Source organism: Herpailurus yagouaroundi, unplaced genomic scaffold (genome assembly GCF_014898765.1).
Source record: "Herpailurus yagouaroundi ecotype Mexico unplaced genomic scaffold, PumYag 187, whole genome shotgun sequence".
NCBI lineage: Eukaryota > Metazoa > Chordata > Mammalia > Carnivora > Felidae > Herpailurus > Herpailurus yagouaroundi.
In genome coordinates, this window is record NW_024412418.1 from 17,771,121 (window position 1) to 17,798,647 (window position 27,527).

The 27,527-nt window shown below is 46.8% G+C and overlaps 1 protein-coding gene across 1 annotated transcript in view; it reads left to right on the forward strand.

The window, feature by feature from the left end:
* The window catches only part of ABTB2 (ankyrin repeat and BTB domain containing 2), a 174,238-nt gene that overhangs the window by 36,234 nt on the left and 110,477 nt on the right, over positions 1–27,527 (forward strand). The window lies entirely within an intron of this gene.

The following is a 27,527-nucleotide window of genomic DNA, read 5'->3' on the forward strand; positions in this document are numbered from 1 at the left end:
CGGGGGGTTGAGGTTTTTACGTAGCAAATCCACGACCCTTGCTGCTCATCGTAGTGGTGGTAATAGTAATAATGATAACCAGCCGCGCTTGGTGAATGTTAAGCGCCAGGCACTGTTCTGAGTGCTTTGCGCGTATTGACTCATTTTGCCCCAGAGTTGCGAAGCTGTACTATTAACCCTATTTCACAGATGAAGAGACTGAGGCAGGCGAGTCCTCACAGCGGCATCTCTCCCACTCACGTGGCATGGCTGATGGCATCGTCTGTGCGTGTGTGCATGTGTGTGTGGTACCAACTCCTGCCATCTCTCTGAGCGTTTGAGGCGACCTCTCCAGACGTCCACCCGTCGGATGCCCTTGGTGGCAATGAGTAGCTTGAGGAAGGATGGGCCTTGACGTAACTGGGGAGCACTGGCTCCACTGGGGCAGGACGTGGGGCTTCTCTGGTGAGTCTGGCGGTGAGGCGGGCTGCCGCTCAGGTGCTGGCTGGCCTTCTGAGCCAGGTGGCCTTGCAAGGAGCTACCAGACACTTGAAAGAATGTGGTTAGACCACATCCTACCCAGGAGACAGCTGGGGTGCTCAGGAGCCAGCCAGTGGTGCCATCTGTCTGTGAGCCAGCCCTCGAGAGTGCCTCTTTGGGGTGTCTGGTCATCTTCCTACTCCTCTTCCCACTGCCATGCACTCTCCAGCTGCTGACCTCATTCCACAGAATGCTCCAGAACCCTTGAGCAAAAAAAGTGCACATGGGCTCCTGTGTAAATTGTCCCCACTGACAATGAGTTCTTATTAATCCTCTCAGTCCCTGGGCCATTTTGAAATCCAGAATACAGGTTTGATTTTAGTGCATTTCACTTGCTAAGACAGATTTTTTTTTTTTCTTTAAGAACATGGTTTTTAGAGGGGCGCCTGGGTGGCTCAGTCAGTTAAGTGTCTGACTCTGGGTTTTCGCTCAGGTTGTGACCTCACAGTTTGTGACTTAGAGCCCTGCTTCGGACTCTGTGCTGACAGTGCAGAGCCTGCTTGGGACTCTCTCTCTCTCTCTCTTCCTCTCTCTCTCTCTCTCTCTCTCTCTCTCTCCCTCTCTCCCCTTCTCCTTCTCTCCCTGCCTCTCCTCCACTTGTGTTCTCTCTCTCCAAATAAATAAATAAACAAACACACATGGTTTTTAGAATCGCTTAGACTCGGTTGAGGCCCAGCTCCGCCTCTTGCTGTCTCCATAACCTGTCACAAGCTACTCGCCTGGTCTGAGGCTGTAAACGGAGAATAAGAGAAGCTATCACAGACGGTTGTGGAGAGGACTGACTGTGATAACGCATGAAACGCCTTTACATAGTCCATGGCGCAGTGTAAATGCTCAATAAACATTAGTTGCTGCTGCTGTCCCGCAGTCTGAGATAAAGAACATCCTTGGGGAGGCTAATTTTTCTTGGGTCAGTTGAGAGAGGAAAGAAGAAACGGGACCGCTGAGGACTGCAAACCAATTTGATACAGGGAACACTTTCGAGTGACGTGTTTCATCAGGAATAATAAAGCACTGAATGCCCTACTGGGCACACGAGCCAGAGACTGGGTTCCAACGTAGCCAATATCTGTCCAATATCTGTGCACAGCTCATCTCTTGTTATCCTGAAGGCAACCCCCTACAGGTAGTTGCCACCCCCAGTTCACAACTGAGAATGCTTGCCTGAGTCTGCAGATTTGAGGCAGAAGCTTCTGACCTCCAAGCCCAGTGTTTCTCACCCTTTAGAGAGCTTCTGAGAGTGAGCGGAGAATGTGGGTGTTCCTGGGATTCTGGTGTTGGACCAGAGAACTGTCTTGGGTACATCTGGATGTGCTCAGCATGTTCGAAGATACCTTTCCAGGCGGAACCACCTGATGTTCCAGAGGATTATTTTGAGTCACTTTCTCTGAATAAACCGACAATTAGAAGTCCTGCCCCAGGGGCGTCTGGCTGGCTCAGCCGGTAGAGCACGCAACTCTTGATCTCGGGTTGTTGAGTTCGAGCCCCACGTCAAGTATAAAGGTTACTTTAAAAAAAAAAAAAAGTTGGGGCGCCTGGGTGGCTCAGTCAGTTAAGCGGCCGACTTCGGCTCAGGTCATGATCTCGCGGTCTGTGAGTTCGAGACCTGTGTAGGGCTCTGTGCTGACAGCTCAGAGCCTGGAGCCTGTTTCAGATTCTGTGTCTCCCTCTCTCTGACCCTCCCCCGTTCATGCTCTGTCTCTCTCTGTCTCCAAAATAAATAAACGTTAAAAAAAAAAAAAAATTAAAAAAAAAAAGTTGTCATCCTGCCCCAGCAGAGAGTAATAGCCTATTGCTCCCTCTTTTACTATAGGCTTCCTCTCAAAAGGAATGGTATAATTACCCTAGGGCAGGATGCTAGTAACCAGGGCTGTGTTTAAATAATTGCCTCACATTGAAAATGTATACCTGATTTTTAAAAATATATTTTTTAATTTTACACTTAGCCCTGGATAGCAACCTCAGCTATCTCTGAAAGAAATGTTCTCTCTCTCTCTCTCTCAATTAAAATATCTGTGGCAGCTCCAGAATTTTTTCGTAGGTGAGGCTCTGCCTTAATCTGGTTTCAGGGAGTGGTGGAGGGAGGGTTTCAAGCGTCCTGTATATTTTGCAAGCTTAAGGTCGTCTTTTACAGCAAATTGGTTTGGGTTGGTTTGGAGCTAAGAGTAACCAGCCTTAGCTTGTCCAAGCCACCCTGGGACTTGGGATGATTGAACATCACCTTCAGTATTTTTAGACCTCTTGGCGGCAGATAAATTTAGAAACCCTGCAATGTGCCTTTCTGGGTCTGTAACAGGCAAGTGCCATGTTCCTGTCCGGCTTCACTTCACAGCTTGCAGTTCTCAGAGGGCCGAGGCAGCCCTTCCGGGGCGTGTGCGAGTCCTTCCAGGACCCACTGGCGTGAGGTCCAGGGTCCTGGGACAAGCTGGGAGGCAGAGAGCTCAGAAGCAGTGTCTTCTCACAGGCCAAAAAGGTCAGGAACAGAGGGCAGTGGTGGGGTGGGCTGTGTGTGGAGCCCCTCGGGAGCAGAGAAATGCCCTCTCCATGCGATTTCCTTCAAGACTGGGCCATCCTAAGTCGGACTGGTATCCTCCCTCAGAACCTGGGCAGAGGAGAGGGACCGCCACAGAGGAACTGCCTCCCTTCAAAAATGTCCCACCTGTGCATGCATCTGTTCTAAAAGCTGGTCTTGAGTGTTATATGTGGAACTGTGTGGGGGCCAGAGGCAAGGGGACAGCAAGGTTCTTCCAGGGGCTGTGCACTAAACAGCATAACCATGGTGGGGCCCACCCCTGGAGGAGAACTGTGTGTCCCCTGAACCGTGGACACCTGACCCCACTGGGTCAAGGAAGTCTCCTGAAGGCAGGCTCTGAGGGGGAGACTTGACCAGGGGTACTTGAGGGGAGGGGTTGTACAAGGAAAGGGAGCAGTCTGTGCAAGGGCCCTGAGGCAGAAATCAGCAAGGACTGAAAGACTAGAGTGGCCCGGCTGGGGAGGTAAGCACCACTGAGGCAAGGGTCGTCATGGTCTCAGAACTCTGCTTGGAAATGAAGGCTTGCTCTAGCTGGAGGGAGGGTGGGTAGGTACTTGAGTGGAGGTAGTGAATAGGAGGCCTGTGTGGGGGCTCTGGGGTCCTCCAAGGGAAAGGGAGCATGCTTGGATCAAGGTGGCATGGGAGATCGAGGCAAGTAGGTGGTTTGAAGGATGCCACAGTGACAGATTTGGAAGTTGATTAGATATTGGCGGTGTTGAGAGGGACTCATCCATCAGGACTCGGGTATCTGGCATTCACAGCAGGGTAGATATGGAAGCTTTCACTGAGGGGGTGGGGAAGGCATATGGGGAGATGACCAGGTTTGGGACATGCTGAGGTTGGGGTACCTGTGAGATACCTGAATAAAACTGTAAGTAACAAGTTGGATAATGGATCTGAAGAGGACTTGAAAATCATCTGCATTTAGGTGGGCACAATCTAGAGGTCCTGGAGTCCTTCCTGGCTCTCAGCCCCTTCTATGCCTCATCTCATTTCACTGACAAGCATACCACACACACAGTGCTCATCCCCCTTTCGGAAATGAGATTGGAGGCCCGGGGGTGGAGGAAGGTGCCTCTCAAACCACACAGGGTAATTAGTCTCAGGGTCAGGCCTAAGTGATCTGGAGCTCACATTAGGCCACCATCAGTGGTGGTGGTGGGGGGGGGGGGGGGCCCAGGTTTTGTGAGATCTCAAGTTTATGCAGTCAAGGAAAGGAATCCAGGGCACCTCAGTGGCTCAGTCGGTTAAGCATCCAGCTCTTGATTTCATCTCAGGTCATGATCACAGGGTGGTGAGATCGAGCCCTGCGTCAGGCCCTGTGCTGAGTGTGGAGCCTGCTTGAGATTCTCTCTCTCTCTCTCTCTCTCTCTCTCTCTCTCTCTCTCTGCCCCTCCCATGCATGTGCACGCTCTCTCTCTTTCTCTCTCTAAAAACAATAAATAGAAATAAAATAAGAAAAAAGAAAAAGAATCCAAAACAAGGAAATGAAAAAAGAAAAAGAATCCAAAATTACAAATGCAACATGAACATAAAAGCAAATATTCATTTAGAATAAGTAAATTACTACCACACATTTGTGAAAGCTGATGCATGTCACAAAATCCAGAACAATCATTTTATTAACTGCCTGCCACACCTTCACAGACCTTGTTCCCCCCGTTTTTTGGCCTTGATCACCTCTTCCTATGACAATGCTTTTAAACTACTTTTTATAAGGAATAATTCAGTCTTCTTCCCTTTAGAATAGTTCATCAGAAGTTTGTCTTTTTATCACTGACAGTTTAGAAAACTTTATTTTGGTTTTATAACTCATTGCTGGTGATGTCATATATTTATAGGATCGTTGTTAAATTTGGGGAAACGGCAATCACATTTATTTACAAGCGGTGAGATTTAGAAGAATTTTCTACAGATGAGCTTCTGGCCCCGTGCATTCTGAGCCTCGTTTCTTCTTCGCTCCTGTCCCCTTCTAGTGCTGAGCATGGTAGTACCCGTTCATACCTTAATGACCTGCACCCTCGTGTCAGGACACAACTCATGACAGGGGTGTGTCTGGATGTCCTTGGTGCACTGGGAACGTTAGTGATACATTAACTGTATATGGAAGTGACTGCTAACCACTAAGCCCACTGGACTGTCTCCCCAACTCCACTTCCCCTCATCCAGCTCCCAGAAGTGCCCACATAATGCACGGGGACACTGGACAGATGGTCGGTTGGAGTGAGGAGAGACAGCAGCCTTCACTGATGTGATTTATTCTTACTTTGGCCAAATTTTGTAAAAACACACGTCCAACTGAACACATGGCTAGACCCCACCACGGGTTCCGGAGGGGACCTGTGCATGTAGAGGCTGCCTGAAATTTACGCTTCCTTGGTTTCACAGTAAATCTGCCTCAGCCGAAGCCTCAACCCATCAGGCTGTAGGGACGCAAGTCAGAATAGCTGCACGTTCATGTCCTGTAACTGCCCAAACTTTGTCACTGTGACAAAAACTTCTTAACCGTGTAGACCTGAGTATTTTAAAAGCGTTTCACACCAGTTTCCTGTTTCCTTTAACAGACTGAGCCGGGCAGACATGAATGTGTTCTTGTGACTCAGTTTTTGTGTGAGTCTTCTGCAGCTCTGTGCCTGCTCTAAGGCAGTGACTCACCCAGGGACCCCAAGATGTGACCGGGTGTTGACCCCAATACTAAATGGCCCCACACTTAGTCTTAAGTTTTTACGTCTGCTTTATCTTTTTCTAAGTTTTCAAGCCCTTCTAAAGCTGGTAGCCATCATTTCTTCTTCAAACAAGCTGTGTCCTGAGACACAAAACCAGTCAGCTTTCTTTGAGTCAGTCAGCTCTTCCGAGTACCTGTGATGTATCGGGTGATGATGGGCTGGGAAATGTACATTCGCTAATCATGATTAATAATAACGTGCATCACTGAGTGCTTGTGCTGTATCGGGTGTCCTAAGCCCGTCACGTGCATCCACTCATGTAGTCCTCCTAGTACGGATCCTCCCCCCCACCATGAGGCGGGATTATTATCTCCATCCTGCTGGTGACGAGGCCGAGGCACGGAGAGGTGAAGTGACTTGTCCAAGATCATGGCACAAGAGGTGCAGGACTAGGATTCCATCCTGAGCAGCCTGGCTCCAGAGCCACACTCTTAACCACTGTGCCTCATGGTTTCTCAGTGTGAATGCTCTCCTCTCACTACACCCTCGAAGGAAGCGTTTTATACTGTATTTTAAGAATAGGAAGTCAAAGCTCAGAGAAATTCAGTAAGTTGCTCAAGGACTCAGATTCTAAAACACCCACCTTTTTTATTCCAGCATGTTGTAACTCAGAGGATTGTGTACTATGGGGCCGGACTTACAACCACTGATAATGTAAGAATCAGACCCAGAGAGCATTATCTGTATCCCCAAGGAAATCACACTCCCGGATGGACATGAAAGGAAAGAACTGTGGTGCAAGTCTGGAGAGCTGTCCTGGAGGAGCCATGAATGGCATCCACGGCATTTCTGTTGCCTGTTCAAGGTCTTTTCCTTCATCTCCTGATCTTTGGCTGAGTTCTGGATGGTGGAGATTGCTGAAGAGCTCGGTTTTGAGTACGTGAGGTGCTGAGTTATCCAAGAGCTTTAGGAGGTAGTAGAAACGCAGCATATACGTACATGGGGATCTGGGAAGACCTAGGGAAAAACATGATTCAGTTGAAAGAACACGATTGGTCATTTCTTAGTTCTGATTTCACAAGTATTTTAGACAAGTGACCTGCTTGTTCCGGACTTCTCCATCTGTGACCCAGTGACAGTTACCCTTTTAGAGCCCCTCAGGTATTGGTTGCTGTTGACTAGTCTCACAGTACCAAGAGGGAGCCTGGATGGTTTGGGACATTGTTTCAAGGGTTCTTAGGATACTGAGCTCTGAGTGAGTTAGTGAGTGAGTGATTCATTCAGGGAGGCACACAAGAAAGTCAGTCTCATACTCAGTGGCCTGTCACTGAGTCTTGCTTGAAGATTTATCTCCCTCCTTTCCTCCTTTCCTTCCTTCCTTCCTTCCTTCCTTCCTTCCTTCCTTCCTTTTGTCCTCATTATCTTCTTTTTTTTTTTTTTTAATTTTTTTTCAACGTTTATTTATTTTTTGGGACAGAGAGAGACAGAGCATGAACGGGGGAGGGGCAGAGAGAGAGGGAGACACAGAATCGGAAACAGGCTCCAGGCTCTGAGCCATCAGTCCAGAGCCTGACGCGGGGCTCGAACTCCCGGACCGCGAGATCGTGACCTGAGCTGAAGTCAGACGTTTTAACCGACTGAGCCACCCAGGCGCCCCATGTCCTCATTATCTTCTTAACCATCATTTCTTGCTTTGGCAGGAAAACCAAGTAGACAAGCAAGCTTTGATTCAGTCACTAGGCACTTTTGAATACCTGCTATGTGTTGAGGTCATCAGAACTCTCATGTAGCAGAATTTTCTAAATATTATAAGGTAATATTTGTTTATAAAAAGGAAAAAACAACTAAAGAAAATGGTTTGCCTTCCAGTCTTTTCCTAAAGCAGAAATACTTTTACTGACTGGCAAAAAGCAAGAACCTAAGCGAATATCTTTTTGAAAGCAACTCCCCAGATGTGTAGTGGGATTCGTTTGCTTTGAATTTTATCTTTTATCTCCCTTGCTGGGTCTCTACAGCGCTGTTTAATGAGGAAATTGGTTTACAGTCATAGTGCTGAGACCTTGTAAGTACTTAATCATCACATGAAAGTTATTTTAGTCGCCAAACTGTAGCTAGAGAGTGGACTCATACATTTTAGAATTATTTTCCCTCGCAGAAATTAATTGAATCCACATTGTACAAATCCAGCTGTATCATTTTATTTAATTGAGGCTTTGCTGACTCTTCATATTTTTAGAAGTAAATGTAATGATGTGGATTGCTATCAGGTAACGTTATTCTGTCAGTATTAGCTTTCTTGAGAACAACCATGTTACATAGAAGAAGGTCAGATGTGTGCTGAAATACTGATGCAGGAAGCCACATGTCTGCAACTTGCAGGTGGTTTCGCAAAAAAAAAAAAAAAAAAAGTGGCAGAATGGTAACAATTGGGGAATTGAGGTGAAGGGCATATGGGTATTCATTGTATTATCCTAGCCATTTCTCTGTAAGTTTGGACATTTTCAAAATGAAAAGTTGGAGAGGAAGTATAATGTGACGCCTTCTATCCTCTAACTTGAGGGCAGAAATCATCATGAATGAAATATATTGAGATATCAGGTCTTTCTCGCCTCCTGTTCCCTTATTCCACTCATTTCCAACCCAGCCTTGGAGCCACCAGTAGAATATTTATATGATGTGTAAGATTGTTTTCCTCCAAGAAGGCGAAATCTCAGCAGCTCCCCGGCTGACTCAGTTTTTCAGTTTGCCAGGAAAGAGGTGCATGAGGTGTGACTGCCCCCCCTGGTGATGCCTTCAGGAGTATCAGCTGTTTCAAACTGCAAGGTTTGATCCTTTGAAGCGGGAAAGACATGCTCTGTGCTACAGAGAACACATGCATGAGGGAGCAGGCTCGTCCCTTAAAGGCTTCTCCGCACGCGTTAGGAAAATACTGCCAAGAGTTAACGTGGGAGCCCAGGCGTGCTCTCTTGGGCGTGTGTTGCTGGGTTGAGCGTGGAGACCCAGCTTCACGTTTTGGTTTTCAGCCAGAGGCTGCAACGGCCTCCTCTAGATCAAGTGAACCTATGTGGGGTCTTCATTTAGAGCCTGCATTTTCTTTAGCGTGAGGAGTGTGCTCTGATGTGGAAGCCAGTTGTCTGCACTTAGGTGCTATTCCAGACACTTCTCTAAAGAGTCTTAACCTTACACAGGTGGTAGGCTCTGATGTCAGTGCATATAACAGAAATTGCATATGGCCAGAATTTCTTCTGACAGTCCCTTAAGTGGCCCGTAAAGTGCACTGAGAGAGGCACCTGGGAACGGAGTCGACAGAGGGAGAACAGGTTCGTATTCCTGCCCTAGCCCTACATTCACTCCAGGGCCTATGCCCTTTGAGAGAAATGGCACCCCACATGCCAGTCCGCAGAGCCACTTGGCTGGTTAAGAGCACTCTGTAGCTAGACTGCCTGGGTTCAAATCCTGGCCTCACCACTTTACAGCTGTGTGTCCCTGGACAGTTACTTGACCTCTGTTTTCTAATCGGTGAAATGGGAGTCATACCTGCCTACTTTATAGGTTATTAGGAAGATTAAGTTGGTTTTCTTATAGGAAGTGCTTCTGACAGAGCTGGCACATAGAGTCTCATGTAAGTGTTTGCTGCTAGAAGCTTTTTTCCATCAAGTGTTTATATTTGCATTCATGTCAGCTAAATGCATTTAAAGTGCAACCACTGTAAAGGGTAAAGAGTGCGTTTGAGTTGACAGTTTAAAAAGAAAACGTTTGATCTCTTCTTCCGCTAGACAGGAAGCTTCTACACTGTCCCACTCAAGAGTTCCTTGCGAATGATAAAGATCGCCTTAGATGTGGGGAGGCTGTTTCTGATCTTCTTATCACGGTGTGGAGTGACCCGTGCTTGACTGGCTAATAAAAATGGAAGATAGAATTGGAAAGGAAAGCTTTGTAAGCCGTCAGATTGGGGTTGACGATTGGCTGACCTGCGGTTGGGTGCTGCTCGGAGAGAGTGCTCAGAGTAGGAAGTTACTTTACACCTCTTCCTGTGGCTCTTCCTCTTGACCAGTGACATGAGCTGACCACTGCCACCTTCCATAAACCCCATAAACCCCAGAAGACTGTGGTGAGTGGGAGATGCTCATTGTGTGCTCTCTGTCCTTGGTTCCCACTGAGAAAGTGTCTGATGGCCTCATGTTGTAAAGGCCTGAAGGACAGGAATGTTGGGGACGAAACTTATCAGGAATAAATCTGCTGGAGCCAGGATATTGAGTTAGAGGTGTCTTATCAGGTGCTGATCTTAACCCTGTCCTCCCAGAGAAGCATCAACCAAGCTTCAGATATGGTTTCATTTACTAGCTGGAGGCTTGACTGCTCCAGACCCCTGGAATTTGGGTGGCCTTCTGGGTAATAAAGCAAACTTCAGGAATGTCCCAGCTTCCCTTCTGACTCGGGCTTTGGATATAAGGGTTCAAGAGGTCCTGTTTCTGAGGGTTTGGAGGCTCCTTAGCATTAGCTGACCACAGGGCATATCTTATTTTGCTTCCTGCATGAGATATTTTCAAGGCCACAAATACTGAATCATCTAAGGCCCACGGCCCCACTGACCAACACAAGCTGATTACAGAAGTGGTGGGCCCAGACCAACACTTGATCTCAGGCCTCGGTAACCTTTCTGACTTGACTTGAGCCCTCTATGGCCAGAGGGCCAGTCGGCCTCTCCTATAGGAGGTTTTCATGCAAGAATTCCTGCTGTCAAGTCCCCTTCCCCCAACCCCCCCCCCCCCCCCCCCCGCCCCTTCTCTGTAGGGTATCTCTTGATGGATTTGAATCTGTCTGGTCGTGACTTTCAGATAGGAAGAGAAGAGTTTAATTTTAGCAAAGAAGCCAGGGAGAGATGAAAATCCTGTCTATATATCATCTGAGAACAGTCAAATTAATCACAGCACTTGGGTATGGTGAAATGTATGCATCCATTAAAGAGTACATTTCTGAGGGAAATGTGGTGGCCCAGGGAAGCGCTTAGCAAATATCCAGTGGTGGGGAGCAAGAGGGTGGGACAGGAAACTCTACCTGCCACGGTCCAGTTCTGTAAAAACGTATGTCATATGTGTGCGGAAATGTACCAGAGCGTTATTAGTGATTATCTCCGTGAGTTGGAAACACACATGATCTTAATTCCTTTATTCCTTCTAATATTTGCCTAATTTTATACCCTGAACAATATGACATTGAGATGTTTTCTATTGCTGTGTATCGTGCAGTGAGGAGAAACTGAGGAGTTCTGGACACTCCGGGTGCATTCTTCCCTGGATTGCAGATGGAGGGGTGCTGAGAAAATGAATGCGTTTCCACCGAGTTGCAAAACTCACCAGTATTTCCTTCTTCTCTCCCTTCAGCTTTGAGGCTAGGCCCGCGTGCTTTGCGGATGGATGTGACTGCACCAGTTTACTTACTCATTGTTTACGCTCCCTTTTTGATGGACAGGAAGAGTCCACATTCATTGATTTAGATTTCTTAAAAATCTCCGTGTAGTCAAGATAATCATTGGAAGACCCAGTTCTAGTCCGCAGGCCCTTATGTGCAGCCCCATCATCTGAAAACACGGTTTTTGTCTTCACCAATTTGCTGGCATGACAAGGGTAAGGGGGTGTCCTTTGAGCAGCAACCACCACAGAAAGGTGGTGCGTTTAAGAGCATGTGAGAAACTCCCTCTTCTCTGATGTCCTCTGTGACCCCAGTGACCCGGGTGAGCCAGGACCCCGGAAGAGGCCTTCAAGGTTTGTGAATCTCTTCTCTGTCGTAGCCTTAGAAGCTGGGAAACTAACCAGCTACAGAAATGCCCTGTGATTGGACAGAAAGGCTTGAGACCATAGAGATCTAGATAGGGCTGCTTCATCCTCTCTCCTTCCCTGATGCCTCCTTATTAACGGTAAAGACTGAAGACAGTCATGTCTACCCGCTGGGATAGAATGGATCCTCCCCTCCCCTGCGCATAATCAGTGTGCTGGATGGATGGATAAGTAAAGTTAACCCAACTGGAAAAGAGTTTATGATTCATATTCTTTTCATGAGGAGCAAACAAGAAAGAGCAAAGGAAAGGAAAGAAAAAGGTAGAAACATTTGTAGTCCTTACGGGGATTGTTGCAACTTAAAACCTCTTTTTGTTGGTTATGTTTATGGAGTACCAAGAGTTTGAGCTCATCCCCCACCTCCAATTTTCTTCTTTTAAAAGAGAGGATGAAAAAGCTATGAGAAGGATGTATGCGCTCTGATTATGCCCAATTACATTTGGCAAGCCCAAGATAAAAATTAATGGGACCAGATTATTCTTCTGCATGAGATGTAGTATCGCCCAGCCTAACGATTTTAGCTCTTGCCATGCCGGAGATCGTCAAACAAATTAATAGCATGCTAATGGGTGCCTTTCAGGCTTCTCGTTTATATTAATGAGTTCCACTCCATCCGATAACCAGTGATTTATAGCATTGGAACTTGGAGCCTGGCTGTAAAGATTGTCTTTTGTCACTCTTCCTGGGGTGGGGCAGCCAGCCTAACAAGCTAAATGGTAGGGTTTTGTAATTGAATTCTAAAACGTGAAACGCCTGATACGAGAACATTTCATTCTGATCATGGCTTTGGAAATTGAAAGGCCTTCCCTACGTCTCCCACTACCCAAAGCTGAATGCAGTCTGATTTGGGTTTCCGCAACTTGTGAGACGGGAGTGTGACATGATTCTTAATGCAGGGGTATTCATGCTGAGCTAGCAAGGCAGTTAGAGTCAGTGGGCTGTATAACAGCTCCTCTAAAAGAAAACAATATGTTTTTTCAGAGCCATAAAAGAAACCCCTTTCTTACCTTGAAGGCACTCGCACCCCCACTTTCACCCCCCCACACGTGAACAGGAGGCCAAGAACCCCGTGTGCCAGGCACTTATTCTTACCTCACTTAGTCTCCCCAGTGGTGCTATGAAGCAGGTAGTAATAGTATTCCCACCTTTCAGGGGTGAGACTAGCACAAAGAGGTGAAGGAGCTGACTCCAGTTCTTAGAACCAGTGAGCCGAGGAGTCAGGATGCCAACCTCAGCGACCCCCTGCCGCCTCCCACGTCTCCCACTTCTCTCTGACTTCCAGGGTAAGAACAGTGCAGAATGGGGGCCCCAGACAAGCAAACTCTAAATGCCCTTGGCACAAGGTCCCAGAGTATCATTGGTGTCAGTTTTTGAACCTGGGAAAGAAAAGCCAGTTGCAAACAAAAAGGCCCAGCCCCTGGTAGGCTTTGGGCAGGGTTCGTAGGCTGGTCTAAATCGTCCCATTGGAGGGGGACTGGCAGGTCCCCCCCCCCCCCTCCCCTGACAGAGCAAGATCTATAGAACTGCAGCCTCCTTGGGCTGTGCAAACAACTGCCTTCATTGTTTTCCATGAGGACCAAGCTGTCACGACTTCCCAAACACACAGCCCTTCCAAACGAGGGAACCTGATACCCTTGGAGATCCTGGCTTAAACATCACATGGACGTCCTGCTTAAATGATTATTTTTTTACATCAATTTGGATTCCTTGTCTTTGGTCCATGACCACCGTGGATAGCCACGTCCTAGAAGCGATCCGAAGACAGCTTATTTTTCATAAGCAATAGTCTGGAAATTTAATTGATAGGCCATGCCTGCCTCCCAGTCCAAACCCCTGCCCAGTCCATCCTCTTTACCTGCTTTGACTTTGAGTCTTTCAGTTCTTCCTATTTTACAATCACCAGCCATTCCAGAAAAACATCTGCTAAAAAGCTCCATCGCCCGTAGTGGGAATTAAGTACATATTTTAACTTCAGACAATTTTACTTAATGTTTTCTACATTGCAAGAAGCAGAGGATTAATGCAGATGTCCCTGAAAATCTCCTATGAAACCTTAAGCTGCATCTTCAATCACTCAAACTGTTCAAGGGCCGGAATTTGAAAGAGGGTGAGAAGCACCAAGAATGAAATTAGAACAGCGATCTTTATTAATTTAAACATTTATGCAGGGCCCAGTAGTACATAGGAAGCACTAATCTCTTTTTGGTGTATCCGAGCTGAGCACTGCTTTCTATGGGAAGTGCGGACGGTAAAATGGCTTTTAAAAGGAATAGGTTTAAAAGAAAGAAATGAGATCTTCTTACTGCGCCCCAACCCAAGTTTCTTTTTGTAGTCTTCTGTGTTTTAAAGGTAGAGATTAAGACCTGAGTCTTATGCCAGGGGTATGCCCTAAGTGATCGAGTCTGGTCCGTGAAATTTACAATGAGGTGGGGACATGTGATACGTCATGTATATATCGAGTGGTTGGTAGCCGGGAGTCCTGGGTTCTGGTTCTGGTTCCTACACACCTCGTGTGATCCTGGGCAAGTCACTTAGCCTCTCTGAGTCTGAGTGAGATGACAAAAATTGGACAGGCTGTCTGTTTACACTCAGCTTGAACATATGGTTATGTTTTGATTTTAAGATATGCTACTTAAAGCGCATTAGAAAAAGTTAACCAGAATTTGGCTGACATTCTTCAAGTTAACCACTTAAACAGTACATGGTTGAAAAGACTGGAGAGAGAACCGGCATAAGGCACAAAGGCTTCATAGAGGCAACGGTCCTTTAAGGAAAAGCAAACCCATTCCTGAATTCACACAGAGCATGTGCTGTGCGCTGGCATGAGGCTAACAAAGGGGGGATATAAAATGGATATGTACATGAAGTTCCAAGACTAAACTATCTTCCTTAGGGAAATCCTTTTATAAAAGGGGTTTCCTTTCATGGTAAGCCATATATAGATGGCTAAATTGTACATATGACTAAAAGCCTAACATTAGGCTTTTAGTCATATATACGTCAGGCTTTTATTTATATACACAAACTCATGAATGGTGGTAGATTTTTCTGTGTCTTTGAGCATGTCAGAGTTGTCCAGAAGTCCAGGCTTTTTTTTTTTTTTAACTAAACTTTTCTTTGCCATATTGTTGTAATTGGAAACTCCCGTGGGCTGGAGGACATTACTCACCTGCAGCCTTCTCGGGGAGGGGCTGTTTATTTCTCCCACACTCTGTGTACACAGGGCCTGGATACAGGTCAGGACTCTCCCTTGGCTTCTTACTGTCATTTCCAGAGCTTCCCCCCACCCCCATTTTCCCCTTAAAAAGAAAACAAACAAGCAAACTCCAGTTCCTTTGAAGCCTGTGACATTTCAGATTATGCCACCTGCTACGACTTCTTATTTCAGTAATCGGCACGTCTTCCTTGAAGATGCTGGCCCCTGCCTCACGGCCCTTGCTGCCACTGCCACCCTGCATCTCATTCTGGGTGACGCCGGCACCCACAGGGAACACGGGTCTCTTGGTTCCTAGGCTTCCTTACTCCCAATGGTCTTGTCCTTTACTGACTTCAGCCACCTGCCTTTGGACTCCTGTCCTAGGTCCTGTCATGACCAGTAACTGGAACACCTCTGCAGCATCTCTTAAGCCTCTCCCTCTCTTCCTGCCACCTCCTACCTTTCTGGCTTAATTCTTGTGCCCTGACACTCCAGCGGTTCCTGTATTCCAGTGGGACCTCCAATCCATTGACCCCACTGTCCATGAACACCCTTCATTCTTCTCCTCCCTCCCTCCCCACGTTAGATGTCACTAATAATCCCTGCCTTGTCTTTCACTCCATCTCATGCTTTCTGGAAAATCTTAACCTCGGTTAAACCCACCTCTGCCCTCTGCCTGCTGGCACCCAAGTGGCTGAACATGGCTGGAAAAGAACACGAACACAATCAACCTGATTGGGTTCACTTGAAATTTATGGCCACATACCTCAAGTGCGCTTTCTGCTTTGCTTGGCGGTCCATTCACTATTTTATTTTCCCCCACCTCCCCTCCTTTCTGAAAGCTCAAATACTCACTTTCCCCTTCTCTGTTCAGTTGCTGACTTTGCTTTATATATCACTGAGAAAGTAGAAACAATCAGAAGGGAACCTCCTTATAGTTCCTTTGCCACATCGAATGGTCTCCTTGCCATCTGTATCCACATACTCATAACCCCCCCAGTGGATCACCTGTTTGTGCACCTGTCTGTGGTCAACCGTCTGCTTCTTTAGGAGCATCCCCCCTGCTCTAGCCTATGAAAGAGCTCTGCTCCTGTAGTTCTCCCATCTCTGTTGCATCGTTCTCATCAGCAAACAGATACGCTGTTTTTCACTTGGCCCCATGCTCTCTGTCCCCTTCCATTTCTGTGCTCCAATGTACAGCAAACCCTCCTGAGAATGTTGTCTGTAGTTAGTGTCATCATTCCCTCACTTCTTCTCTGTTGGTCCCACCGACAAGCAGGGTTCCATCCGCCACCACCGCATTGCAGTTGTGCTTGCCGCGGTATCAACAGCTCCTGTGCTGTCGGGTTCTGGCCCCATTCCATGTGCCACATCTTACTGGATCTCTCGGAAACACCATTTTCCACTGGGCTTTCAACTTGACACAATTTCAGATGTAGAGAAAGTTGCACGAACAGAAGAATCCCCGCCTATCTTTCACTCAGATCTCCAGCGTTAATTAACATTGTACCGGGTCTGCTCTGTCCGTCCCCTCACCTGTTTCTTCCATGGTGCACGTACAGCATTGGACACAGTGAATCGCTCGTTCCCTCTTGGGCCGAGTTCTCTATTCATGTCTAGAGCACCCATACTCTTGTTCACAGTCCCTTTGGTGAGTTCTTCCTGCTCCTTCCCCTGAGGGCTGCACAGCTCTCCAGTGCTCGGCCCTGGGGCCAGTTCATCTATGCCAGTTCCTTGAGTAATCTCATTTGGTTCTGAGACTCACACTGTACCTCCAGCTTCCCTCTGTCTCCATCAGATGTCACTTTCCCAGATGCACTTCTCACCCAGGGATCCCTGTATCAGCACGTGGCACATTTTAGTCACTGCCAAAAACCTAGCAGTTTTCCACAATTCTCCTTTCTACTATTCCACATATGATGTATTCGCCCACCGGCTGGCTCTGCCTTCAAAGAATCCTGTTTCCACTGCTGTTGCTATAATCTAGAATCTAATTCTCTCCCCTCCCCACTAGATCAGCATCCTCCTAACCTGTTTCCCTGAAAACCAGAGTTTTCCATGCCACTCCTCTGACCAAGGGCCTCTTATCACGCTTAAAATAAAACCCAAGCTCCTTCAGTGGCCTACAAGCCCTTTGCGATCTGGCCCCTGAATTCCTGGGTGACTCCTTCTATTACCCTCTGGGCTCAGGACTTTGCACCTTCTATTACCTCCACCCCATCACTCTTCACCCAGGTGGCCCAGTGACAGTCTCCCTCAGGGTCTCTGCTTCTTCACCACTTCCTCCACCTCCCTATTGGGGAGCTCCGCTCCCTTTTCCCTCTCCATTCCCTTTTCTTGCTTAGTTTTTCTTCATATGGACAACTGCTATCTGCTCTGCATATTTGCTTATGGTCCACGAACCCCCTCTCCCCCACTGGAATGTAAGACCCTTAAGGCAGGACTTTTGTCTGTTTGCTCTCGAATGCCCTAGCACTTGACAGTATAGGGACTATATGCACCACATATTCCAGTGGTGCAAAGGCAAAATGACTGGCTGGTTTCTGAGAAGACTGGAAACCAGTGGCCTTGGCCTGGCCACCATCTTTACCATGACTAAAATGATCCTCAAGTCAACTGGCTGGTTTCAGGTTAACACTAACATTGTACCAATTTGCAAAGTAGGAAAGATCATCTTTGTGCCACCAGGCATGTAACTTCTTGCAGATCTTTTCAAAGTTTCCAAGTGAGTCTTTGCTAAATCGTTCCCAGCCCTGTTGTAGCACACGGCAGCTTTTCCTTCATTACTGGGGAGGGAGGGGTCGTTATTGGATGAACGAAAGGAATGAAGCCCTGGTGCTGATCCAGGGGACTTTAGACCAGGGTTTCAGGTGGAATGAAATACATGTTTGATTTAAGGTCTATTTAGATTTGCCTGTCACCTGCCCCAGTTCATTAGATCTGCAAAATGTATAGGCTGGGTTTGGGACTCAGCAAATCAGTATATATGGCCTGTGTTTTCGATGTATAAACCCGCTGAGCTCAGGTTCCTAGCACATTCACTTAAATGGTACCTTTGTTTTATTTGTGTGAGCCACTCGAAGAATTTAAGAACCCAAGACCATTTTCCCCAACTGAAAGCCCGTCTGTGATAAATAACGTTAAAAACAATTTAAGAAGTAAATCTAATCAAGATCAGTTGGAGGAACAGTTTTCAGTCCTATGTCCCACCCTCCCCTCCCCGACCCCAGAGAGCACAGAGCCACGGCTGTCCTCGCCTGTGATCTTCCAAAGAAGAACTGTCAGTTTTACAGCCCATGTGTTCAGTTGACAAAGGGGTCTCCAGTTCCGCCCCCTCCAGGCTGGGAATGTGTTTACAGACCCCTCACCCCCCCTGCACAGGAGGCTGACTGGGAAGCAGAAGTCAGTCCACTTGGGATGAAGACATCAAAGCAGATCCTGATCCAATTAGAAAAAGATAGTGTTGTCCTCTGAATTCCCAAAGTTTAGCAGGTTGTTCCCAACACTTTAGCCAGTTCCCTTGGGGATGGCTGTGGCACTGACTTCGATCTGAAACTCATTGATATGCACACATAAGCACAGGCTCTAGTCCCTCATGTGTGCAGGGAGCCTGAGAAACCTGGGAACCCCTTGCTCCCTCTCGACCCAGCAAGGGTTTGCACAGTGGCTGTAAAATTCTATTTTTTCCTCAGTTGGTCTTAAATGAGCGTTAGTCTCTGGTGTCTTAGAAAGAAGAATATGGACGCTTTATAGGGGAAAAAAAATTTATAACTGTTTCCATTTATAGCACTTCAGAGAATGAACATGGGAAATAGTTTAAGCTGGTAATTTTAGCTATTAGTCCTGGCTGTGGGATTCCCGGAGACACTTATCCGTCTGTGTTCAAGTCGCAATTATTCTGTCCTCTCTGGCACACACTTTTCTTTTGTTCCACTTTCCCCCCCCCCCCCCGAAGCTTTTCTGAAGGCCACCTGTCTTTGATGATGTATAGATGATTTTCATATCTGCCATATGTGGCTAATGAGCTGCTAAAAATATCTGCTTTCTTCAACTACTACCATCTATTACAGAGAAGAACCACACTTTTAAAGTCTAGAAAGTATTTTCCTGGGGTTACTCGGATTGGCACGGACTGCTGAATAGGGAGGAATTAGATAGAACCTTGACAAGAGAACGTTGTGCCTTCTCTGCTCCCTGGCCACGGTGTAACCCTTCACTCCAGCTGCCATCTTGAAAATGCAGATTATGGATCTCGTATGGGATTGAGCCCAAATCCATTCCCATCTTGCAAAGATACCTGTCCTTGTCCAGTTGTTTCTATACATTGTTTCATGATTTCAAAATCATTTCATGATTTTTTCATCCCTAAATACCAATAGGTTACATTTTACTCAATATTTCTCTTTAAGTCAATTTTTAAAAACCCAGCCCTGTTCTGAGTAATACTGTCCACACCCTTGAGTTTGATTGGCTTTTAAATTTTTTTTCTAACACATTATACATGTCATTATTAATTTTTTTAATGTTAATCGAGGTATTGCTAAATTTCCTGGCACTGCACTAAGAATAATATTTCTTTTGCATAAGTGCTGTTTTTCTTCAATAATGATTTAGAAATAACTTTGAGAGACTCAGAAGGTCTATATTAGAGTATACATAGATGTCAACCCTATTCTTATGTATGTATTTATTTATTTAGAAAAAGAGAAACCACGTAAGTGGGGGGAGGGGCACAGAGAGAGGGAGAGAATCCAAAGCAGGCTCTGTGCTGCCAGCGCAGACACCAATGTCTGCTTGAACTCACAAAATCACAAGATCATGACCGTTGCTGAAACCAAGAGTCAGACGCTTAACCAACTGAGCCACCCAGGCGCCCTCCATTCCGATTTTAGATATGTAAAAACTCAAGACAAGGAAATATGCATAAACACATTATGGTACTTTACAAAAGTGAGGAATTTGCAGGGCCTTTTCTGAATATAAAAATAGAGCATTTACGGGCGCCTGGGTGGCTCAGTCGGCTAAGTGTCCGACTTCGGCTGAGGTCATGATCTCACGGTTCATGGGTTCGAGCCCTGCGTCAGGCCCTGTGCTGACAGCTCAGAGCCTGGAGCCTGCTTCAGATTCATTCTCTCTCTCTCTCTCCCTCCCTCCCTCCCTCCCTCCATTTCTCTCCCTCCCTCTCTCTCCACCCCTCCCCTGCTCACACATTGTCTCTCTCTCTCTCTCTCAACAATAAATAAACATTAAAAAAACAAAGAGGATTTAGAAGTGTTATTTGAGAGAGAAACAAAATGAAGGTTAGAATAGAATCACGAGGGTCCTCACACCGTTTAAGATTTTAATAAAAAAGAAAAAAAGGAAAAAAAAGGCTAAGAAAATGCTTCATTAAATCTGTCATGTGCCCTGGCTACTTATAATGTACACTTACGTGAGCGTGTTTGGATCTTTCCTGCTGTCTCTGTCTTTCAAATAAACAGAACGTAACGGCCAGCCCTCTGGCTCAGATATATCGGATGGGCCTCTTTTGCCAGCTACCCTAAGCAGAGTTTTACCTCACTCAGGAAATTCCTATTAATGTATAATCCCTTATGCTATCCTTAGAACCCTGTTAAACTTGACATTCTTTTTTCCAAAGGGGATGACTCTACTGATTTTTGTCTGATAATATTCAATTATTGTAAAACCTTCAACACAGAGCACATGGGTTCCATGATCCTACCTCCAGAGATACACCTAAACTTTAGCAGCGTCGATCCATTTTCTTTCATTTCTTAAGTATATTTTTTGAGCTGTGGTGAAAACAAATAAAATTTACCTCCTTAACCATTTGTAGGTTCAGTAGTATTTAATATATGCACAGTGTTATAAAACTGATCTCCAGAACTTTTTCATCTTGCACAACTTCCCTCTCCCCAGCCCCTGGTAATCAATCTACTTTCTGTTTTTATGAGTTAGACTATTTTAGATACCTCACGTTCGGGGAATCATGCAGTATTTGCCTCTTTGTGACTGGTTTATTTCACTTAACATAATGTCGAGGCTCACCCATGTTGTAGCATCTGTCAGGATGGCCCTCCTTTTTAAGGCTGAATAATATTCCATTACGGGTATATACCATATTTTATTTAGCCCTTCATCTGTCGATGGATGTTTGGGTAACTCCAACCTCTTGGCTACCGTGAAAAATGTTGCTATGAACACAGATACGCAGACAATCTCTTCGAGACCCCGCTTTCAGTTCTTTTGGATATCTACCCAGAAGTGAGATGGCTGGTCACACGGTAATTCTATTTTTAATATTGTGAGGAGCTTCCATACCGTTTTCCGTAGTAGTTGTACCATTTTACAATCCTACCAACAGCACACAAAGGCTTCAGTTTCTTCACATCCTTGCTAACAATTGTTATTTTCTGATTTCAGGAGAGTAGCCATCCTGACAGGTTTGAGGCGGTGTCTTATTGTACATCTTTTCTTTCTTTATATCTGTGTAGCACACATCTTTAGGACATAAGTCACATCATATTATGTGTGCTTTCTTTGTAGAAAATGGCTTTTCTCTATTGCTATATTTTTGTGAAAAGCTATTCACTTACGTAAACATTTTAACTCTTAATGCCAAGGGAGTAACACAAGCTAAAGCAGAAGACCAGGTTAGTTTTGTTTTGTTTTAGATCAACTGGGTCTAGAAATTTTTATTTATTTATTTCTTATTTTAGAGAGAGAGAGAGCATGCACACGTGTGTATGAGGGAGGGACAGAGAGAGAGGGAAAGAGAGAATCCTAAGCAGGCTCCACACTCATTGAAGAGCCTGATGTGGGGCTCAATCTCATGACCCTCGGATCATGACCTGAACCGAAATCAAGAATTGGATACTCAACCAACTGAGCCATGCAGGCTCCCCTTTTAGACCAGATTTTTTTTTTCAATGTTTATTTATTTACTTTGAGAGAGAGAGAGAGAGAGAGAGAGAGAGAGAGCGAGAGCAAGTGAGCATGCGAGTAGAGGAGGGGCAGAGACAGACAGGGAGAGAGAGAATCCTAAGCAGACTCCAAAGCTGTCAGTGCAGAGCCTGATGTGGGGCTCAATCTCACAAACTGTGAGATCATGCCCTGTGCCAAAATCAAGAGTGTTTTGGACACTTAACCGACTGAACCACCTGGGCACCCTTTTAGGCCAGGTTTGTTTGGGTTTTTTTTAATTTTTTTTTAAAAGTTTATTTATTTTTGAGACAGAGACCGAGTGTAGTGGGGGAGGAGCAGAGAGAGAGGGAGACGCAGAATCCGAAGCAACCTCCAGGCTCTGAGCTGTCAGCACAGAGCCTGACATGGGGCTCGAACTCACCAACCGTGAGATCATGACCTGAGCCGAAGTCAGACATTTATCCAACTGAGCCACCCAGGCACCCCTAGACCAGGTATTTTTAACCATTGTTATAACAAATCTGTTTAGAATCATTTTTTAATTCCTCTTTTGTATATGAAAATTTTTATAATAAAAGTTTTGTAATACCCCAGTGTTTTCATTAATTCACATTTTTTTCTGACCTTAGGAGAACAAAAAAGGTGTGAGCTAACATTCGTCTACTTGTTTGCTGACTCACTGTATACTTGGAGAAGTGTTCTCTTGTGAGCAAACATGGAAATGGGTGTTCTGAGAAAGTCCGGGATGGAGGCTCTGGGGCTCGTAAAATCCAAAGAAGTAAGAGGCCATTTGGGGGCGAGTATCAAAATTCCATTGTAGGAATCAGTACAACTGCTTCCCTGTGATTTAGGAGTCCCACTCAAATGTCTTCAGGGACTAGGCCATTCATCTTTGTTCATTTTGTTAATGAAGATGTTGGAGGTAAGACAATTGGGAATAGTGAGGACTGTAGTCAGCTGCAGGCCCTGACTAACAGCTATTCAAATTTAAACTTAAAAAAAAAAAAAAAAAAAAAAAAAAGGCAAAGCTATGTGGGCCAGCTAATACACATCTGGCCTGAATTGGGCCCATGGGTACAATCTGACATCTGCTATGGAACTGGTTCTTTATGGGATATTCTTTGCCTTGCAGGTTGATTCTCCATCTCTGAGGTTTTAGTCACCTGCCCCTAAGCCTCCCTTGTTCAGGCCCAAGGGCCTTGTGCTCCTGGCTCATGCCCAGGGCCTACTCTGGCTGGCCTGCCAGGAGGGACTGTCGCATCAGTTGACTTTAAGAAGTCATTTGAATGGGAGGGGAAACTTGAAATCAGGGTTGGAAGGATCTCGAGAATGCCATGAGCTTCTTGGTGGTCTTGGAGTCAGGCCTGGCTGGACTCCACTCCACTGCCTATAAGCCATGAAGCTCTGGAAGGCAAATCGCTTTGCCTTTCTAGGCTTCATGTTCTGCCTCTGAGAATGGGACAGTGACAGTGAGGAAGGGGTTGTTGTGAGATTGAATGAGACAACGTAGGTCACATGCCTTGCACAGAGCCCAGCCCACAGTCAGCCTGCGTTGGCATTAACCACAGCTGCTGGAACTTCGAGGCCTTGTGGGTGCGCCATGGTGAACCCCTAAAATTAATTGCAAAGCGTTGTGTTGACATGCACTTGAGTTTTCCTGGGGAGAAGAAGATTCCATTCATTACCTTTCATAAGAGTCTAAGCATCGACCAAGATAGAATGGTGAAGCTATTTTGGGAAGCTGGGGAGGTCGTTGCCGAAGTGACAGGCAGCTCTTCTTAGGCCTAGAAGTACAAAGTCATGTTTGGCTAGCTCTTTCCATCCTCGTCAGAACTTGACTGATCACAGATTGACGCCACCGACCCACTTTCTTCATGGGCAGAGCCGGTCTTACAGACAGTGCCGACGTCAGAATGAGAAAAGCAGATTTTCCTTCAGCCAACGTGACCTCAGTGACAATGTCCCTGTTGCTGGGTTTCCATTTGAAGGCAGGGGTAGGGGTGGGGGCATGTGATGAATAACCCCAGAGGGACTGTGAAGGTCACTGCTGATGTTATGACCAGATGCAGGAGCGCCTAGAGGAAAGCTGTGCTTTGTGGAAGGGCGATAAAGTAAAGCATTTCCTGATATACTCTGCCACAACCTTCCTCATGCACCTGGGGAGTGATGGCTGCAGCGACACAGAAGCCTGCTTCTAGAGCGGTGACCTTGGAAACGTGGCTGAGGGTCGTCCTTCATTGTCATCCCCTCCTGGACCCATGAGTCCCTAACTGTGCCTTCCCGCCTTCCCCTCCCCCTCCACCCCCCCCCCCCAACGCCCCACCCCTGGGCCAAAAACAGGACTAAGAAGACTAATGAGGCAGTGGAAAAAGAGCACATCTAGTGCTCGGCCCTGCTTGATTGTTTCAGACCTCCGTGAGAGTGCTCAGAAAACGTGAAAGGCATGCCTGGCTTCTAGGGGACCCAGCTACTGGAAATCTCTGATTATTCTTGCACTTGGGATAGCTCCGAGGAATGTCCTCATCCTGGTTTGTTTCTTTTGTGTATACAGTGAGGTCTTTTTAGATGATGGGATAGAAATCGGTGGAGAAAAAGATGGGTTAAAGGACAGAGAGAGGAACAGACCAATGGACAGGTCTTCGATAATACAAGTATAGCAAAATATAAGCGATGACTCTAGTCTGTGTGGTGGCTATACAGGAGTTGGCCACAAGATGTTTCCAACTGAGCTGTATGTTTGAAGATCTTTCAATAATCGAATGTTTGAGGAAATGAAATATTTGGGTGTAAAACTTTTGAAAACGGGCAAAAGAGAATTCATGAATTTGTGACTTCACTGCTCTTCCTTGCTGCCTCCCCAACACTCACCCCACAATCATTTCTCCATTGTGTTCAAGCTCTGTGTTCTTCATGGTCCAGTCACTGTGTTTGGGCACGTTTGGGCATGTTCTAGGTGATGTGCATGTGGCAGCAAGATGGTCCTCTGACTGCCAAACATACATCCTTCCCTCTTTTGCAGGAGGACAGACAAGCAATAGTGAAATGTTCCAGAACCAAAAAGAAAAGCCACAGAAACACAGTGCTGCATGTAAAGAGCTCAGGAAAAGCCTCTCCAGGGAGGAGACATTGGAGTTGGGATCTGAGTGAACAGAAGGCACACTGGCTGTGCAGGATGAAGGGAGGAGCATTACAGGTGGTGCAGAGGCCTAGGGATGAGAACGAGCTTGGTGTATCTGAGGAAAGAAAAGAAGGCTAGCGTGAGAGAGTGCGCATGAGATCAGGGATATGTGGGTTCACAAGAAGGGCCCGGAATGTTCTTCTGATTGCATGGGCAGCCATGGCTGGGCATTCCATTGGGTAGATCTCTGGTACTATTCACATTGCATATGAATGAGACCCCCAAGGTTGAGGAATGCAGGTAGAGGCCATAGCGTGGGCAGAGAACCTGTGTGTGTTGTGTAAAGACTGTCATTGGAAGGATTTTGAAGAAGTGGCTCTATTTGGCAACTAGAATCAGTACATCATTCCTAACTGCAGAATTTATCCACCTCCATCCCAAGAGATCAGTTCTGTGGGTACATATATTTTTTAAATTATATATGGTAAAATTGGTTTTGGGGGATACATCCAGTTCTGCGAGTTTTAATGCCTATGTACATTTATATAACCATCACCACAGTCAAGATACAGAACAGTTCCATCACCCCCAAAAGCTGCCTTTGGCTTTATGGTCACTCCCTCCCCCTACCCAACCCCCGACGCCATCTACATCAGGATGGTTCTGTCTTTTGAGAGTATCATGTGTGGAATGCTATGTAGGTAACATTTGAGACGGGCTGAATGCCCGTGAATATGTATTTCAGCTTCCTGGGGACATGTTGAGAATAATAGTTAAATGGCTTTTGTTTGGCTGGGTATGAGGGAAGAGGAAGAAACAACATGAAAATGGTGAGGACCCAAAACAGGAGTGGGTGTGTGGGTGAGCACTGGGAAAGGAACACTGGAGGAAATAGAGGTATGCAGAGGGAGGCCATATAAAGTGTTCTTCCATAAGCAGTCAGTGTAAATTTCCCTTGATTTTCCCCAAGAAACCTTCAGTACTGTTGCATTGTGGAGTTGAGTTCATTTGGAGGATTTGCCGAAAGTCAGACTTCTGTTTCCCGGTGCACATGGGCCGAGGACAGAGGCCCATCCGGAAGACATGGGGTTCTCATCCATCCCAGATGCAAGCTGCAGGGGGACAACTTTGGGCTTAATTAAACAGAAAACAATGGAACGAAAGGATTAGGAGAGCGGCTGCCCCACTGTGTTCTGGGTCCATGTTCCAGAAAAGCAGTGAGAGACCAGGTGGCCAAAAGCTATGGTCTTGGGCTAGACAGGGGCTGGTGCGCTCTGCCCAGCTCTTAAACAGACAGGAATCCCTGACTAAACCTAGCAGTTTGTGCATGTGTGTGGTGGGGTGAGTGTAACAGGACCAGAGGGTGGGGTGGTGGGCCCCAGGCTTCCCAGTTCTGCTCCCTCAAGCACTGGCCCGTCTTTGCCCTCCCTGAGATCACATGTACAGAATGGCTTTGTAAACTACAGACCTACTGTGGTCTTTTCATAGTAACTGTCCATTTCTGCACCTTCCTGCTTAAAAGAGCTGCAAGATAATTAAAAAAGAGGGGGTGGTGGGGAGGCCAACCTGTTTTCCCATTGGCAAGGACGCGTTGCCATGTTCCTCTGGTTACCGCCAGAGCGGAGCACACGCCAGGTCCTGCTGCATAATGACGAGTCCCCGGAGACCCCCGATAGTGATCGATAGCCCCCGCCTAGCTCTGGGGCCCGCATAATGAGCTGTGCAGCCGGCCAGAGTCACCAGGCAGCCTCGGGGAAGCCTCCCCTCCCCCACCGTCCACTTGTACAACAAATGCCCCCCTCCCCACCCGCCACCTCGGTTGGGTTTCCCTTTGATTGGCAGAGGCCTGTTATTTCCGCCTGGGTTGCCTGACAGACCCTCCGCCTGGTCTAATTATGCCGGCCTCTTCGGGCCCCGAGACCCCAGGAAGGCTTTATCAGATTGTCCAACTGACCGTGACCAGATCTCCAGCACCTGCCTCCCTTGCTGATTGAGGCTGGAAGGTGTTTATACACAGCAGAGCTGGGGGCTGATTGACTGGCCAGGGTCCTGGGCTGGGGACTGCCCGTCTGAGTGTCAGAGATGAAAAATGGAGTCGCCTCACCACCCAGCCTCATTAGGGGACCTCATCCAGGTCCCGACAGGATCACGTGGGGGGTGTGCAAGCACAGCGCCTGCTGCCATTGTTCAGGGCCCTCAGGGACCGTTTCCGGCTGCAGTAGGGCACTTGGGTCCATCTCTTACCGTTTTTATACCCTTTGCTCTACGTTTCCTGTTAACTGTAGTCCGCTCCCTGCTTCCCGTTCATTCTCTAATTCCCCCTAAGTGTGGCCTCACACCTTCTAGTGTCAGAAGAAGCCAATCAGAATTACTGTTTGGGGTTGATTTTTTTTGTGGCTGTCATGAGTGTCCTGTTTCTGAACGGAATCTCTGGTACTGCCCACATCGTTCAGGCGCCCAAGGGTGTTTCTGGCGATACAGAGTTTCTGGAGGGCAGCTCAAGCATTGGGGCCACTCCGTCTGGTAACTGTGGCAAATGGCTCATTTTAATGGGAACATTAAGTCATCAAGGTCCTTCAGGACTCCATCTAGATCATTTGCTAATTAGTCACTAGTGACCCGAGAAGGTAAGGGTTTTCCAAAAGCCAAGCCATTTCTGCCCTCCAGCATGATGTGGTTTGGGCTGAGCCAACGGGGGGGGGGGGGGGGGGGGGGGGGGGGGGGGGGGGGGGGG